Source organism: Phyllobates terribilis, unplaced genomic scaffold (assembly GCF_046119375.1).
Source record: "Phyllobates terribilis strain yellow unplaced genomic scaffold, ASM4611937v1 Scaffold_4__5_contigs__length_816908805, whole genome shotgun sequence".
Classification (NCBI taxonomy): Eukaryota; Metazoa; Chordata; class Amphibia; order Anura; family Dendrobatidae; genus Phyllobates; species Phyllobates terribilis.
In genome coordinates this window covers 418,661,264-418,680,761 of record NW_027362764.1, presented here as the reverse complement: position 1 = coordinate 418,680,761, position 19,498 = coordinate 418,661,264, and positions in this window count along the sequence as shown.

The following is a 19,498-nucleotide window of genomic DNA, read 5'->3' as shown; positions in this document are numbered from 1 at the left end:
TCAACATAGTCGAAGGCTTTGCTGTAGCCAATGAAACAAATATAGATCTCCTTGTTATATTCTATGGCCTTTTCAATTACTCATCTAATGTAAGCTATCATGTCCTTTGTTTCTAAATCTTTTCTGAATCCTGCTTTTTCCTTTTGTCAGCTTTTTGTCAAAGAAAGGCTGTAACCGTCTCTGTAGGATCTCCAGTAGTATTTTGCTAACATGAGGTATGAGCACAATAGTCCAAGAGTTTCTACAGTCGGTAGCATCTCTCTTCTTCAAAATAGTAATAAATACTGATCTTGTCCAGTCCTTGAGCCATTTACCAGTTGTCCATATCTGTTGACACAGGCGTGAGTTGACATCAACTGCTGCTTCAGAAGATTTATTGGTTCTACTGGAATGTTGTCACATCGAGGTGCTTTGTTGTTTGACAGAAGCTTTATCGCAGCAACGACTTCGTCTTTCAGGATGTTCAGCTCTTTTTCATCTCCAGTCTCAGTTTCTTCCCGTATCACTGAGTCGGTCTTGTAGAGGTGCTCCATGTACTCTCTCCATCTTTTCTTGGTCTGTTCTGGTTCCGTTAATTTGTTCTTGATGGCATCTTTCAAAGTGCCCACTATTGGTTGAAACTTTCATTGTATCTCGCTGTTAGGATTTTGCATTTTCTACTTTCCTGTTGCTCATCCTGTGATGTCTCATATGTGGTTTATATAACTGAAAGAGGATGCAAATAAGACCATTCAGAGAAGCAGATGAGAAATCAGTCAGCAAGTGATCATAAGTATGCAAATCACATGTCACAAGGAGGTTTTTTCCAACATCATCAAATGTCATGATGGCGTCAGTGTCTCTGCATTCCACAGATTCATACACTCCTCCTTGTGTTTCAATGGATAGCCATTGTCTGTGCAGAGTGACACAGGTGTTGACTCTTTTTGCTGCAGCTCCTATGCAGGGTAGCAAGAGTTAAGTCTTTGATGGGCCGAGGTTGTCGATTTTCTTTGGGTCACATGCTGCCAGAGAACAAGTCATGTCTGCTTTTTCTTTATTTAAGCTGGCTTTGCTATGCAAGCAATGCCAACTATAGTTTCTCTATCCTTGTATGGAGAGGTGGACATATCCTGGTTACTAGTAGTTATTTCTAGAGATGAGTAGAGATGAGCGTTGTTCGACTCGAACTGTTCGCCAATCTCAAATTCGAGCTGTTTTGGGCGGTGTTCGAGCCGTTCGGCGAACACGAACGATTTGAGAAAAATTCGGCTGTTCGAGGTTATGTTCGATAACTGTTCGTGCACCAAAATCATAACTGGATTTTTTCTCAGTAATGATGAAAATTAATGTTAATACGCAGTTTGAGTGTACAGCGGGGTGGGGGGAGGGGCAGGGGATGGATCTCTGCAGGAATAATGAAGATCTCCATTTTTTTTTCTCTTTCCCGCATTTACAGTGGGGAGGTGCAATCTGTCAGCCTATCAGCAGCGCACACATGGAGCGAAGTGCTTTTTTTCACACAAGCAAGGGCATGTGTCATTGGCAGTGTATGTCACATGTCCTTGCCCTATAAGACCAAGCCATTTTCCCCGTCGCCACCATTTTCTCACTGCTGCAGCTGCGTGTTAGACGGCACCGCTGTTGCTGTGTGCGCTATACCTTGTTAATTTCAAGCCAATTTTCGCACAAATCTACAAATAGCTTGGGAGTAGGGAATAGTTGTGATTGCAGTCTTTTAAGGACTAGGTTACAGCATTTCCCAAGACTTTTATCAGGCAGGTCTGTGCTCTTAAATAGATAGATTGTGGGAGTAAGTGGAGTAGCCTATCTGTGTTGCAAGATATACCACCTGTGTATAGAATACCAATTTTTTTACTGCACCTAGTGAAGTAAAATCTTTTGGGCATAGCATCATTCTATTAGTCCTTCTATACTGACCTCCATCAGGTTGCAAATTGAATATAATTTTTTTCTGCATCTAGCTCTGAAAAAATATTTGGGCTTCTAGCAGTTTGTGGGACTTGTTCTATTAGTCCATCTATACTGACCTCCATCAGGTTGCAAACTGAATATAATTTTTTTCTGCATCTAGCTCTGAAAAAATATTTGGCCTTCTAGCAGTGTGTGGGACTTGTTCTATTAGTCCATCTATACTGACCTCCATCACGCAGCAAATTCAAAATAATTTTTTGTCTGCATCTAGCTCTGAAAAAATATTTGGCCTTCTAGCAGTGTGTGGGACTTTCTCTATTAGTCCATCTATACTGACCTCCATCAGGTTGCAAATTAAAAATAATTTTTATCTGCATCTACCTCTGAAAAAATATTTGGGCTTCTAGCTGTGTGTGGGACTTGTTCTATTAGTCCATCTATACTGACCTCCATCAGGTTGCAAACTGAATATAATTTTTTTCTGCATCTAGCTCTGAAAAAATATTTGGCCTTCTAGCAGTGTGTGGGACTTTCTCTATTAGTCCATCTATACTGACCTCCATCAGGTTGCAAATTAAAAATAATTTTTATCGCCATCTAGCTCTGAAAAAATATTTGGCCTTCTAGCAGTGTGTGGGACTTTCTCTATTAGTCCATCTATACTGACCTCCATCAGGTTGCAAATTAAAAATAATTTTTTGTCTGCATCTAGCTCTGAAAAAATATTTGGCCTTCTAGCAGTGTGTGCGACTTTCTCTATTAGTCCATCTATACTGACCTCCATCAGGTTGCAAATTCAAAATAATTTTTTGTCTGCATCTAGCTCTGAAAAAATATTTGGCCTTCTAGCAGTGTGTGGGACTTTCTCTATTAGTCCATCTATACTGACCTCCATCAGGCTGCAAATTAAAAATATTTTTTATCTGCATCTACCTCTGAAAAAATATTTGGCCTTCTAGCAGTGTGTGGGACTTTCTCTATTAGTCCATCTATACTGACCTCCATCAGGTTGCAAACTGAATGTAATTTTTTTCTGCATCTAGCTCTGAAAAAATATTTGGCCTTCTAGCAGTGTGTGGGACTTGTTCTATTAGTCCATCTATACTGACCTCCATCACGCTGCAAATTCAAAATAATTTTTTGTCTGCATCTAGCTCTGAAAAAATATTTGGCCTTCTAGCAGTGTGTGGGACTTGTTCTATTAGTCCATCTATACTGAACTCCATCAGGTTGCAAATTAAAAATAATTTTTATCTGCATCTACCTCTGAAAAAATATTTGGGCTTCTAGCTGTGTGTGGGACTTGTTCTATTAGTCCATCTATACTGACCTCCATCAGGTTGCAAACTGAATATAATTTTTTTCTGCATCTAGCTCTGAAAAAATATTTGGCCTTCTAGCAGTGTGTGGGACTTTCTTTATTAGTCCATCTATACTGACCTCCATCAGGTTGCAAATTAAAAATAATTTTTATCTGCATCTAGCTCTGAAAAAATATTTGGCCTTCTAGCAGTGTGTGGGACTTTCTCTATTAGTCCATCTATACTGACCTCCATCAGTTTGCAAACTAAAAATAATTTTTTGTCTGCATCTAGCTCTGAAAAAATATTTGGCCTTCTAACAGTGTGTGGGACTTTCTCTATTAGTCCATCTATACTGACCTCCATCAGGTTGCAAATTCAAAATAATTTTTTGTCTGCATCTAGCTCTGAAAAAATATTTGGCCTTCTAGCAGTGTGTGGGACTTTCTCTATTAGTCCATCTATACTGACCTCCATCAGGTTGCAAATTCAAAATAATTTTTTGTCTGCATCTAGCTCTGAAAAAATATTTGGCCTTCTAGCAGTGTGTGGGACTTTCTCTATTAGTCCATCTATACTGACCTTCATCAGGCTGCAAATTAAAAAAAAATTTTATCTGCATCTACCTCTGAAAAAATATTTGGCCTTCTAGCTGTGTGTGGGACTTGTTCTATTAGTCCATTTATACTGACCTCCATCAGGTTGCAAACTGAATATAATTTTTTTCTGCATCTAGCTCTGAAAAAATATTTGGCCTTCTAGCAGTGTGTGGGACATTCTCTATTAGTCCATCTATACTGACCTCCATCAGGTTGCAAATTAAAATTAATTTATATCTGCATCTAGCTCTGAAAAAATATTTGGCCTTCTAGCAGTGTGTGGGACTTTCTCTATTAGTCCATCTATACTGACCTCCATCAGGTTGCAAATTAAAAATAATTTATTGTCTGCATCTAGCTCTGAAAAAATGTTTGGCCTTCTAGCAGTGTGTGGGACATTCTCTATTAGTCCATCTATACTGACCTCCATCAGGTTGCAAATTAAAAATAATTTTTTGTCTGCATCTAGCTCTGAAAAAATATTTGGCCTTCTAGCAGTGTGTGGGACTTGTTCTATTAATCCATCTATACAGACCTAAATCAGGTTGCAAACTGAATATAATTTTTTTCTGCATCTACCTCTGAAAAAATATTTAGGCTTCTAGCTGTGTGTGGGACTTGTTCTATTAGTCCATCTATACTGACCTCCATCAGGTTGCAAACTGAAAATAATTTTTTTATGCATCTAGCTCTGAAAAAATATTTGGCCTTCTAGCAGTGTGTGGGACTTTCTCTATTAGTCCATCTATACTGACCTCCATCAGGTTGCAAATTAAAAATAATTTTTATCTGCTTCTAGCTCTGAAAAAAATATTTGGCCTTCTAGCAGTGTGTGGGACTTTCTCTATTAGTCCATCTATACTGACCTCCGTCAGGTTGCAAATTAAAAATAATTTTTTGTCTGCATCTAGCTCTGAAAAAATATTTGGCCTTCTAGCAGTGTGTGGGACTTTCTCTATTAGTCCATCTATACTGACCTCCATCAGGTTCCAAATTCAAAATAATTTTTTGTCTGCATCTTGCTCTGAAAAAATATTTGGCCTTCTAGCAGTGTGTGGGACTTTCTCTATTAGTCCATCTATACTGACTTCCATCAGGCTGCAAATTAAAAATAATTTTTATCTGCATCTACCTCTGAAAAAATATTTGGCCTTCTAGCTGTGTGTGGGACTTGTTCTGTTAGTCCATCTATACTGACCTCCATCAGGTTGCAAACTGAATATAATTTTTTTCTGCATCTAGCTCTGAAAAAATATTTGGCCTTCCAGCAGTGTGTGGGACTTTCTCTATTAGTCCATCTATACTGACCTCCATCAGGTTGCAAATTAAAAATAATTTTTTGTCTGCATCTAGCTCTGAAAAAATATTTGGCCTTCTAGCAGTGTGTGGGACTTTCTCTATTAGTCCATCTATACTGACCTCCATCAGGTTGCAAACTGAATATATTTTTTTCTGCATCTACCTCTGAAAAAATATTTGGGCTTCTAGCTGTGTGTAGGACTTGTTCTATTAGTCCATCTATACTGACCTCCATCAGGTTGCAAACTGAATACAATTTTTTTCTGCATCTACCTCTGAAAAAATATTTGGCCTTCTAGCAGTGTGTGGGACTTTCTCTATTAGTCCATCTATACTGACCTCCATCAGGTTGCAAATTAAAAATAATTTTTTGTCTGCATCTACCTCTGAAAAAATATTTGGCCTTCTAGCAGTGTGTGGGACTTTCTCTATTAGTCCATCTATACTGACCTCCATCAGGTTGCAAACTGAATATATTTTTTTCTGCATCTACCTCTGAAAAAATATTTGGGCTTCTAGCTGTGTGTAGGACTTTTTCTATCAGTCCATCTATACTGACCTCCATCAGGTTGCAAACTGAATACAATTTTTTTCTGCATCTACCTCTGAAAAAATATTTGGGCTTCTAGCTGTGTGTGGAACTTGTTCTATTAGTCCATCTATACTGACCTCCATCAGGTTGCAAATTGAATATAATTTTTTTCTGCATCTAACCCAGCCAATAGTTTTGGCCTAATACCACAGTTTGGCCACTCAGCTCTGCTCGGTTCCCATCCATTGTTTTTTTGTGCAAACAACTCCAGAGTTGTGAATTAGTTAACCAGCAAAATGAGTGGAAAAAGGCCTGCTGCTGGTGGAAAGGGGAATAGGCGTGTTGGGAACGGGAAAAAAGGTTGTGTCCGTGGGGTAGGTGTTAAAGCAACAGTAACATCTGCAGAAGAAAGACCATCTTCCAGCCAAACTATAATGTCTACTTCTTTTAGCGGACAATGTGATAAGATCCCTTTCTTACGGCCACGCCAATCGCTACAAATTCCAGATGAGGCACAAAAACAGCAGGTGCTTCAATGGATATCAAGTGTTCCTTTAAGTGGGCTCTCCTCCACATCAACTTCAACATCACAAATACTCCAGTCCTCAAAGGTGTCACCCCAATCGCACTTGCTTCCTCACAGCTCCCAAATCTCCAGCTGCCCGTCTGAGTATGAGGTAGAACAGATGGTTGAGTCTGCAGAGCTGTTTACTCATACTATAGCCTGGGAATCAGAGGTCGACTCCAGCGCTTCTGTGAATCCAGACGAGGAAATGATCTGCACTGATGCCCAGAATCTTTATGAGTCGGATCCAGGACCAGACACAGAAGGTTCTGACCATAATGTAGACCCTCATTCCCAAACTGTAACTCCTGTTGGTGGAGACAATGAGGAAGAAGATGATGAGACTCAAATACCTGATTGGAGCGACAACTTTAGTTTTTTGTCAGGGCAGGAACAGGTTGGCTCTGAGGACGACGGGTGTGATAACGCACAGGGTGATCATGATGAGGTTGGAGATCCCACTTACTGTCAACCCACAGTCAGCCAAGAGATGAGGTCAGCAGAGGAGGTGGAGGAAGATGCTAGTGACGACGAGGTCAGGTTGCGCCTTCCTGGACAGAGACGTAGTACTGGAAGCACGTCAACAACTGCATCCTCAAACACAACTCTGCCTCTCACCACAAATCGTGGTGGCTCTTCAGGTCGCATGGGTGCTAAGCCTTGCATAGCCTGGGCATTTTTTCAGATCGATAAAGATGACCCAACTCGTGTTGTCTGTAACATTTGTCAGCAAAAGCTAAGTAGAGGCCAAAAAATACATAGTTTGAGTACTTCATGCATGAAACGGCACATGGACATGAAGCATAAGTTGCAGTGGGAAGCTCAGTGTGCTACAATGCGGCCTAGCCGGCCGGGCCAACCACCGTCTGCCATATCTTGTGCATCCGTGGCCTCTTCATCCTCTGTGACTGGGGGGACAGCAGTCACACCTGTTTTGGGGCGCAGACCTGCTACCTCTTTACCCGCAACTGCCAGCGTGATTGGCAGGTCATCATTTTCTGTGGAGGTGGTAACACCAGCTGGTGTTGAGCGCTGTCCGACATCGATAGCACCACCTTTGGATCAAGGCAACCTAACATGTCCACCTGCATCTTCCTCACAGACCGGCAGTTTGCCGGGGACACCCTTATCAACCCCATCTAAGCACAATAGCCAGCCCTCGGTCCCTCAGATGTGGACAAGTAAAAGACCATTTCCTCCTAGCCATGAGAAAGCTAAGAGGTTGAATTTCACCATCTGCAAGCTCTTGGCTACAGAAATGCTGCCTTTCCGCCTGGTGGACACAGAGGATTTTCGAGACCTTATGTCCGTTGCAGTGCCCCAGTACCAGATGCCCAGTCGGCACTACTTCTCAAAGAAATGTGTGCCTGCGCTCCACCAGCATGTCGCACACAACATCACCGCTTCTTTGAGAAACTCTGTGTGTGACAGGGTGCATTTCACCACAGACACTTGGACGAGTAGGCATGGACAGGGGCGTTACATGTCGCTGACTGGGCACTGGGTAACTATGGTGACAGCAGGACAAGGGGCTGCTGTCCAAGTCTTGCCGTCCCCACGAGTTGTGCGTCAATCCTCTTTATGTCAAAGTTCCTCCACTGCTTCTGCCTCCTCAACCTCCTCTCGGTCTTCCACCTGCACCCAAAGCCTGTCTGGTCATGCCACAAGCTTTCTAACTGTGCAGAAGGGATCCTGCACACCTCCTTACTATGCTGGCAGTAGGGCTCAACGTCATCAGGCGGTTTTTACTTTGAAATGTCTGGGAAATGTGAGTCACACAGCTGAGGAGTTGTGGTCAGCTCTGGAGAACCAATTTCATGAATGGTTGTCTCCACTGGACCTGAAACCAGGGAAGGCCGTGTGCGACAACGCTGCAAACCTGGGTGCGGCCCTTCGCCGGGGCAATGTCACACACGTGCCTTGTATGGCTCACGTGTTGAACCTGGTTGTCCAGCAATTTTTAGCCCACTATCCCAGACTAGATGGCCTTCTGTAGAGGGCACGGTGGCTGTGTGCTCACTTCCGCCGTTCGCATCCCGCAGCTCAGCGACTTACATCTCTACAGAAGTCGTTGGGCCTGCCACTTCACCGGCTAAAATGCGATGTGCCTACCCGGTGGAATTCAACTCTGCACATGTTGCAGCGACTGTGGCAGCACCGACAAGCCCTGGTGCAATACTTTCTGACGTATAGCCTGGGCCAACGAGATCCAGAGGTGGGGCAAATCACGCTGGAGGAGTGGTCTCAGATCAGGGACCTATGCACCCTTCTGCACAGTTTTGAAATGGCGACGAAGATGTTTAGTGCTGACGATGCCATTATCAGCATGACTATTCCGGTGATTTACATGCTGGAGCACATGTTAAACAGAATTTGGAGTCAGGTGGTGGCACAAGAGGAGGTGGAGGAAGTAGAGGAGGAGGAGTTGTATGCGGAAGGGCTAACATCTGCAAGGTCCAGACGGTCGGCAGCACCAAGGCAGCAGGCATGTGAGGGTGGGGGAGATAGTTTTACCAGGGCGCATGGTAGCAGCCAAACTAGTGAGGAAGGTGCAGGAGCCCAGGAAGAAGTGGAGGACGAACTGATGGAAGAGTCATCAGATGAGGGAGACCTTGATCACATTTCTGTTGTGCGAGGTTGGGGGGAGAGGACAGAGGAAGGAAGCATGATTGTTACCTCGCCACCAACACAACAGGGACTTGGTGCTCCTGGATGCGCAACACACATGAGTGCCTTCTTGCTGCACTACCTGCAACATGACCCTCGAATTGTGAGAATTAGAAATAATCCTGACTACTGGGTTGCCACACTGTTAGATCCCCGGTACAAAAGTAAATTTGCAGAAATTATTCCTGCCATAGAAAGGGATGCACGCATGCAGGAGTATCAGCAGAGACTGTTGCAGAATCTTACATGTGCTTTTCCACAAAACACCAGTGGTGCACGTAGTGAATCTCACAGTTCCAACTTGCCAACCGTTGGACCGTCAAGTGTTCAGCACTCAAACCATAACAGAACCACAGTTTCTGCTGGTAACATCAATTTTGCGGAATAATTTCACCACTTTTTTAGCCCATCCTTTGCAAGGCCACAGGAGACAAGAAGTCTGACACATAGTCAACGCCTAGAGACGATGGTACAGGAGTATCTCCAAGTAAACATTAAAGCCATGACTGTGTCACTGGACACTTGCTCTTTTGGGCTTCCAATCTGGATAAATGGCCGGAGCTAGCCACTTACGCCTTGGAGATCTTGTCATGCCCCGCAGCCAGCGTTCTGTCTGAACGTGTGTTCAGCGCTGCTGGTGGTGTGCTGACAGATAAGCGCACGCGGCTCTCCACTGATAATATAGACAGACTCACGTTCATAAAGATGAACAAATCATGGATCTGAAATGACTTTTCTACCCCTGTGTCATCCTGGGGAGAGTAAAAGCTTGATGATTGGTTAAAATCACCCTACCAACCGTTTTAAGCTTTCAAATTACTAATCATGTTTATCTGTATCTTGACGGGAAAATAATTTGGGCTTTGTAGCAGTGGGCAGCACTGACCCTATTAGGCCATCTATACTAAGCTCCACCAGATTTAAAATTAATAATAATTTTTAGCTGCATCTAGCCCGGAAAATAATTTTGGGGCTCCGAGATGCGCAAGACACATAAGTGCCTTCTTGCTACACTACCTGCAACATGACCCTCATATTGTCAGAATTCGAAGTAATCATGACTACTGGGTTGCCACACTCTTAGATCCCCCAAACTTTTCGATCAACCTTTGTATTTTAATAAAGACCAAAAAAATGGTCATTTTTGAAATTATAAGCATTAGCAGGTTATTAGAAACTGAAATCAAACAGTTTTCAACTCAAAACTTTATTCTAGGTGATGTTACATTTTCACATAGGACCCCTTGTTCGAAAGGAGCTTCTGAACTCTCTCGTCCATTGAATTTGTCAGGTTTTGGATGGTTTCTGCTTCAATTGTTTTGCATGAGGACAGAATACCCTCCCAGAGCTGTTGCTTAGATGTGAACTGCCTCCCGCCATCATAGACACTCCTTTTGATGATGCTCCAGAGGTTCTGAATGGGGTAGAGATCAGGGGAGCATGGGGGTCACACCATAAGTTTGTCCCCTTTTATGCCCATATCAGCCAGAGATGCAGATGTTTTATGTGCAGCATGAGATGGTGCATTATCATGCAAAAAAATGATCTTGCTGTGAAATACATGGTTATTCTTCTTGAACCATGGCAGGAAGTGCTGTTTGAGAAAATCCACATACATTATGGAGTTCATCTTTAGCGCCTTCAGGGATCCTAAAGGGGCCGACAATCTCTCTCCCCATGATTCCAGCCCAAAACATTACTCCACCTCCTCATTGTTGGCGCTGTAGCCGTGTTTGCGTGGGGTGTCCATCAACCAGCCATCCTCCACTCCATCCATCTGGACCATCGAGCGCTGCACGGCAGTCATCCGTGAACAAAACAGTTTTGAAATCAGTCTTCATGTAATGTTTGGCCCACTGGAGCCGTTTCTGCTTGTGTGAAGTGGATAGAGGAGGTCGACAGGATGGCGTATGCACAGCTGCAAACCTCTGAAGGACCCTGCATCTTGTTATTCGGGGGACGTTGGAGGCACCAGCAGCTTCAAAAACTTGTCTGCTGCTATGACAAGGCTTTTTTGCCGCTGCTCTTTTAACCTGACGTAATTGCCTGTAGGAAAGAGTCCTCAATTTGCCCTTATCAGCACGCAAACGTGTGTACTGTGAATCAGCTACATACTTCTTGATTGCCAAGACACTTCATCCTGATCATCGCACAATGTTGATTGTAGTCATTAGAGATGAGCGTTGTTCTACTCGAACTGTTCGCCAATCTCAAATTCGAGCTGTTTTGGGCGGTGTTCGAGCCGTTCGGCGAACACGAACAATTTGATAAAAATTCGGCTGTTCGAGGTTATGTTCGATAACTGTTCGTGCACCAAAATCATAACTGGATTTTTTCTCAGTAATGATGAAAATTAATGTTAATACGCAGTTTGAGTGTACAGCGGGGTGGGGGGAGGGGCAGGGGATGGATCTCTGCAGGAACAATGAAGATCTCCATTTTTTTTTCTCTTTCCCGCATTTGCAGTGGGGAGGTGCAATCTGTCAGCCTATCAGCAGCGCACACACGGAGCGAAGTGCTTTTTTTCACACAAGCAAGGGCATGTGTCATTGGCAGTGTATGTCACATGTCCTTGCCCTATAAGACCAAGCCATTTTCCCCGTCGCCACCATTTTCTCACTGCTGCAGCTGCGTGTTAGACGGCACCGCTGTTGCTGTGTGCTCTATACCTTGTTAATTTCAAGCAAATTTTCGCACAAATATACAGATAGCTTGGGAGTAGGGAATAGTTGTGATTGCAGTCCTTTTAAGGACTAGGTTACAGCATTTCCTACGACTTTTATCAGGGAGGTCTGTGCTCTTAAATAGATAGGTTGTGGGAGTAAAGACTAATTGTAATTGGAGTCCTTTTCAGGACTAGGTTACATCAGTTCCTATCAGTTTTTGCCAGGCAGGTCTGTGCCAGTGCTGTGCAAGTTTTTTTTCACAGCATTTGGCTGAATCTAGCAAAGCTAATCCTTTTTGGCCTATTGCAGAGTGTGTTAGTCAGTGGAGTAGCCTATCTGTGCTGCAAGATATACCACCTGTGTATAGAATACCAATTTTTTTACTGCACCTAGTGAAGTAAAATCTTTTGGGCATAGCATCATTCTATTAGTCCATCTACACTGACCTCCATCAGGTTTCAAATTAAAACTAATTTTTATCTGCATCTACAGTACCTCTGAAAAAATATTTGGGCTTCTAGCTGTGTGTGGGACTTGTTGTATTAGTCCATCTATACTGACCTCCATCAGGTTGCAAACTGAATATATTTTTTTCTGCATCTACCTCTGAAAAAATATTTGGGCTTCTAGCTGTGTGTGGGTCTTGTTCTATTAATCCATCTATACTGACCTCCATCAGGTTGCAAACTGAATATAATTTTTTTCTGCATCTAGCTCTGAAAAAATATTTGGCCTTCTAGCAGTGTGTCGGACTTTCTCTATTAGTCCATCTATACTGACCTCCATCAGGTTGCAAATTAAAAATAATTTTTATCTGCATCTACAGTACCTCTGAAAAAATATTTGGGCTTCTAGCTGTGTGTGGGACTTGTTGTATTAGTCCATCTATATTGACCTCCATCAGGTTGCAAACTGAATATATTTTTTTCTGCATCTACCTCTGAAAAAATATTTGGGCTTCTAGCTGTGTGTGGGACTTGTTGTATTAGTCCATCTATACTGACCTCCATCAGGTTGCAAATTAAAAATAATTTGTATCTGCATCTACAGTACCTCTGAAAAAATATTTGGGCTTCTAGCTGTGTGTGGGACTTGTTGTATTAGTCCATCTATACTGACCTCCATCAGGTTGCAAATTAAAAATAATTTGTATCTGCATCTACAGTACCCCTGAAAAAATATTTGGGCTTCTAGCTGTGTGTGGGACTTGTTGTATTAGTCCATCTATACTGACCTCCATCAGGTTGCAAACTGAATATATTTTTTCTGCATCTACCTCTGAAAAAATATTTGGGCTTCTAGCTGTGTGTGGGACTTGTTGTATTAGTCCATCTATACTGACCTCCATCAGGTTGCAAATTAAAAATAATTTGTATCTGCATCTACAGTACCTCTGAAAAAATATTTGGGCTTCTAGCTGTGTGTGGGACTTGTTGTATTAGTCCATCTATACTGACCTCCATCAGGTTGCAAACTAAATATATTTTTTTCTGCATCTACCTCTGAAAAAATATTTGGGCTTCTAGCTGTGTGTGGGACTTGTTGTATTAGTCCATCTATACTGACCTCCATCAGGTTGCAAATTAAAAATAATTTGTATCTGCATCTACAGTACCTCTGAAAAAATATTTGGGCTTCTAGCTGTGTGTGGGACTTGTTGTATTAGTCCATCTATACTGACCTCCATCAGGTTGCAAACTGAATATATTTTTTCTGCATCTACCTCTGAAAAAATATTTGGGCTTCTAGCTGTGTGTGGGACTTGTTGTATTAGTCCATCTATACTGACCTCCATCAGGTTGCAAATTAAAAATAATTTGTATCTGCATCTACAGTACCTCTGAAAAAATATTGGGCTTCTAGCTGTGTGTGGGTCTTGTTCTATTAATCCATCTATACTGACCTCCATCAGGTTGCAAACTGAATATAATTTTTTTCTGCATCTAGCTCTGAAAAAATATTTGGACTTCTAGCAGTGTGTCAGATTTCTCTATTAGTCCATCTATACTGACCTCCATCAGGTTGCAAATTAAAAATAATTTGTATCTGCATCTACAGTACCTCTGAAAAAATATTTGGGCTTCTAGCTGTGTGTGGGACTTGTTGTATTAGTCCATCTATACTGACCTCCATCAGGTTGCAAATTAAAAATAATTTTTATCTGCATCTACAGTACCTCTGAAAAAATATTTGGGCTTCTAGCTGTGTGTGGGACTTGTTGTATTAGTCCATCTATACTGACCTCCATCAGGTTGCAAACTGAATATATTTTTTTCTGCATCTACCTCTGAAAAAATATTTGGGCTTCTAGCTGTGTGTGGGACTTGTTGTATTAGTCCATCTATACTGACCTCCATCAGGTTGCAAATTAAAAATAATTTGTATCTGCATCTACAGTACCTCTGAAAAAATATTTGGGCTTCTAGCTGTGTGTGGGACTTGTTGTATTAGTCCATCTATACTGACCTCCATCAGGTTGCAAATTAAATATAATTTGTATCTGCATCTACAGTACCTCTGAAAAAATATTTGGGCTTCTAGCTGTGTGTGGGACTTGTTGTATTAGTCCATCTATACTGACCTCCATCAGGTTGCAAATTAAAAATAATTTGTATCTGCATCTACAGTACCTCTGAAAAAATATTTGGGCTTCTAGCTGTGTATGGGACTTGTTGTATTAGTCCATCTATACTGACCTCCATCAGGTTGCAAACTGAATATATTTTTTTCTGCATCTACCTCTGAAAAAATATTGGGCTTCTAGCTGTGTGTGGGTCTTGTTCTATTAATCCATCTATACTGACCTCCATCAGGTTGCAAACTGAATATAATTTTTTTCTGCATCTAGCTCTGAAAAAATATTTGGCCTTCTAGCAGTGTGTGGGACTTTCTCTATTAGTCCATCTATACTGACCTCCATCAGGTTGCAAATTAAAAATAATTAGTATCTGCATCTACAGTACCTCTGAAAAAATATTTGGGCTTCTAGCTGTGTGTGGGACTTGTTGTATTAGTCCATCTATACTGACCTCCATCAGGTTGCAAATTAAAAATAATTTGTATCTGCATCTACAGTACCTCTGAAAAAATATTTGGGCTTCTAGCTGTGTGTGGGACTTGTTGTATTAGTCCATCTATACTGACCTCTATCAGGTTGCAAACTGAATATATTTTTTTCTGCATCTACCTCTGAAAAAATATTTGGGCTTCTAGCTGTGTGTGGGACTTGTTGTATTAGTCCATCTATACTGACCTCCATCAGGTTGCAAATTAAAAATAATTTGTATCTGCATCTACAGTACCTCTGAAAAAATATTTGGGCTTCTAGCTGTGTGTGGGACTTGTTGTATTAGTCCATCTATACTGACCTCCATCAGGTTGCAAACTGAATATATTTTTTTCTGCATCTACCTCTGAAAAAATATTGGGCTTCTAGCTGTGTGTGGGTCTTGTTCTATTAATCCATCTATACAGACCTCCATCAGGTTGCAAACTGAATATAATTTTTTTCTGCATCTACCTCTGAAAAAATATTTGGCCTTGTAGCAGTGTGTCGGACTTTCTCTATTAGTCCATCCATACTGACCTCCATCAGGTTGCAAACTGAATATATTTTTTTCTGCATCTAACCTAGCCAATAGTTTTGGCCTAATACCACAGTTTGGCCACTCAGCTCTGCTCGGTTACCATCCATTGTTTTTTTGTGCAAACAACTCCAGAGTTGTGAATTAGTTAACCACCAAAATGAGTGGAAAAAGGCCTGCTGCTGGTGGAAAGGGGAATAGGCGTGTTGGGAAGGGGAAAAAAGGTTGTGTCCGTGGGGTAGGTGTTAAAGCAACAGTAACATCTGCAGAAGAAAGACCATCTTCCAGCCAAACTAAAATGTCTAGTTCTTTTAGCGGACAATGTGATAAGATCCCTTTCTTACGGCCACGCCAATCGCTACAAATTCCAGATGAGGCACAAAAACAGCAGGTGCTTCAACGGATATCAAGTGCTCCTTTAAGTGGGCTCTCCTCCACATCAACTTCAACATCACAAATACTCCAGTCCTCAAAGGTGTCACCCAAATCGCACTTGCTTCCTCACAGCTCCCAAATCTCCAGCTGCCCGTCTGAGTATGAGGTAGAACAGATGGTTGAGTCTGCAGAGCTGTTTACTCATACTATAGCCTGGGAATCAGAGGTCGACTCCAGCGCTTCTGTGAATCCAGACGAGGAAATGATCTGCACTGATGCCCAGAATCTTTATGAGTCGGATCCAGGACCAGACGCAGAAGGTTCTGACCATAATGTAGACCCTCATTCCCAAACTGTAACTCCTGTTGGTGGAGACAATGAGGAAGACGATGATAAGACTCAAATACCTGATTGGAGCGACAACTTTAGTTTTTTGTCAGGGCAGGAACAGGTTGGCTCTGAGGACGACGGGTGTGATAACACACAGGGTGATGATGATGAGGTTGGAGATCCCACTTACTGTCAACCCACAGTCAGCCAAGAGATGAGGTCAGCAGAGGAGGTGGAGGAAGATGCTAGTGACGACGAGGTCAGGTTGCGCCTTCCTGGACAGAGACGTAGTACTGGAAGCACGTCAACAACTGCATCCTCAAACACAACTCTGCCTCTCACCACAAGTCGTGGTTGCTCTTCAGGTCGCATGGGTGCTAAGCCTTGCATAGCCTGGGCATTTTTTCAGATCGATAAAGATGACCCAACTCGTGTTATCTGTAACATTTGTCAGCAAAAGCTAAGTAGAGGCCAAAAAATACATAGTTTGAGTACTTCATGCATGAACCGGCACATGGACATGAAGCATAAGTTGCAGTGGGAAGCTCAGTGTGCTACAATGCGGCCTAGCCGGCCGGGCCAACCACCGTCTGCCATATCTTGTGCATCCGCGGTCTCTTCATCCTCTGTGACTGGGGGGACAGCAGTCACACCTGTTTTGGGGCGCAGACCTGCTACCTCTTTACCCGCAACAGCCAGCGTGATTGGCAGGTCATCATTTTCTTTGGAGGTGGTAACAGCAGCTGGTGTTGAGCGCTGTCCGACATCGATAGCAGCACCTTTGGATCAAGGCAACCTAACATGTCCGCCTGCATCTTCCTCACAGACCGGCAGTTTGCCGGGGACACCCTTATTAACCCCGTCTAAGCACAATAGCCAGCCCTCGGTCCCTCAGATGTGGACAAGTAAAAGACCATTTCCTCCTAGCCATGAGAAAGCTAAGAGGTTGAATTTCACCATCTGCAAGCTCTTGGCTACAGAAATGCTGCCTTTCCGCCTGGTGGACACAGAGGATTTTCGAGACCTTATGTCCGTCGCAGTGCCCCAGTACCAGATTCCCAGTCGGCACTACTTCTCAAAGAAAGGTGTGCCTGCGCTCCACCAGCATGTCACACACAACATCACCGCTTCTTTGAGAAACTCTGTGTGTGACAGGGTGCATTTCACCACAGACACTTGGACGAGTAGGCATGGACAGGGGCGTTACATGTCGCTGACTGGGCACTGGGTAACTATGGTGACAGCAGGACAAGGGGCTGCTGTCCAAGTTTTGCCGTCCCCACGAGTTGTGCGTCAATCCTCCTTATGTCAAAGTTCCTCCACTGCTTCTTCCCCCTCAACCTCCTCTCGGTCTTCCACCTGCACCCAAAGCCTGTCTGGTCATGCCACAAGCTTTCTAACTGCGCAGAAGGGATCCTGCACACCTCCTTACTATGCTGGCAGTAGGGCTCAACGTCATCAGGCGGTTTTTACTTTGAAATGTCTGGGAAATGTGAGTCACACAGCTGAGGAGTTGTGGTCAGCTCTGGAGAACCAATTTCATGAATGGTTGTCTCCACTGGACCTGAAACCAGGGAAGGCCGTGTGCGACAATGCTGCAAACCTGGGTGCGGCCCTTCGCCGGGGCAATGTCACACACGTGCCTTGTATGGCTCACGTGTTGAACCTGGTTGTCCAGCAATTTTTAGCCCACTATCCCAGACTAGATGGCCTTCTGCAGAGGGCACGGTCGCTGTGTGCTCACTTCCGCCGTTCGCATCCCGCAGCTCAGCGACTTACATCTCTACAGAAGTCGTTGGGCCTGCCACTTCACCGGCTAAAATGCGATGTGCCTACCCGGTGGAATTCAACTCTGCACATGTTGCAGCGACTGTGGCAGCACCGACAAGCCCTGGTGCAATACGTTCTGACGTATAGCCTGGGCCAACGAGATTCAGAGGTGGGGCAAATCACGCTGGAGGAGTGGTCTCAGATCAGGGACCTATGCACCCTTCTGCACAGTTTTGAAATGGCGACGAAGATGTTTAGTGCTGACGATGCCATTATCAGCATGACTATTCCGGTGATTTACATGCTGGAGCACATGTTAAACAGAATTCGGAGTCAGGTGGTGGCACAAGAGGAGGTGGAGGAAGTAGAGGAGGAGGAGTTGTATGCGGAAGGGCTAACATCTGCAAGGTCCAGACGGTCGGCAGCACCAAGGCGGCAGGCATGTGAGGGTGGGGGAGATGGTTTTACCAGGGCGCATGGTAGCAGCCAAACTAGTGAGGAAGGTGCAGGAGCCCAGGAAGAAGTGGAGGACGAACTGATGGAAGACTCATCAGATGAGGGAGACCTTGATCACATTTCTGTTGTGCGAGGTTTGGGGGAGAGGACAGAGGAAGGAAGCATGATTGTTACCTCGCCACCAACACAACAGGGACTTGGTGCTCCTGGATGCGCAACACACATGAGTGCCTTCTTGCTGCACTACCTGCAACATGACCCTCGAATTGTGAGAATTAGAAATAATCCTGACTACTGGGTTGCCACACTGTTAGATCCCCGGTACAAAAGTAAATTTGCAGAAATTATTCCTGCCATAGAAAGGGATGCACGCATGCAGGAGTATCAGCAGAGACTGTTGCAGAATCTTACATGTGCTTTTCCACAAAATACCAGCGGTGCACGTAGTGAATCTCACAGTTCCAACTTGCCAACCGTGGGACCGTCAAGTGTTCAGCACTCAAACCGTAACAGAACCACAGTATCTGGTGGTAACATCAATTTTGCGGAATCATTTCACCACTTTTTTAGCCCATCCTTTGCAAGGCCACAGGAGACAAGAAGTCTGACACATAGTCAACGCCTAGAGACGATGGTACAGGAGTATCTCCAAGTAAACATTGAAGCCACGACTGTGTCACTGGACCCTTGCTCTTCTTGGGCTTCCAATCTGGATAAATGGCCGGAGCTAGCCACTTACGCCTTGGAGATCTTGTCATGCCCCGCAGCCAGCGTTCTGTCTGAACGGCTTTGTAGCAGTGTGCAGCACTGATCCTATTAGGCCATCTATAATAAGCTCCACCAGATTTAAAATTAAAAATAATTTTTAGCTGCATCTAGCCCGGAAAATAATTTTGGGGCTCCGAGATGCGCAAGACACATAAGTGCCTTCTTGCTGCACTACCTGCAGCATGACCCTCATATTGTCAGAATTCGAAGTAATCATGACTACTGGGTTGCCACACTCTTAGATCCCCCAAACTTTTCGATCAACCTTTTCATTTTAATAAAGACCAAAAAAATGGTCATTTTTGAAATTATAAGCATTAGCAGGTTGTTAGAAACTGAAATCAAACAGTTTTCAACTCAAAACTTTATTCTATTTGATGTTACATTTTCACATAGGACCCCTTGTTCGAAAGGAGCTTCTGAACTCTCTCGTCCATTGAATTTGTCAGGTTTTGGATGGTTTCTGCTTCAATTGTTTTGCATGAGGACAGAATACCCTCCCATAGCTGTTGCTTAGATGTGAACTGCCTCCCGCCATCATAGACACTCCTTTTAATGATGCTCCAAAGGTTCTGAATGGGGTAGAGGTCAGGGGAGCATGGGGGTCACACCATAAGTTTGTCCCCTTTTATGCCCATATCAGCCAGAGATGCAGATGTTTTATGTGCAGCA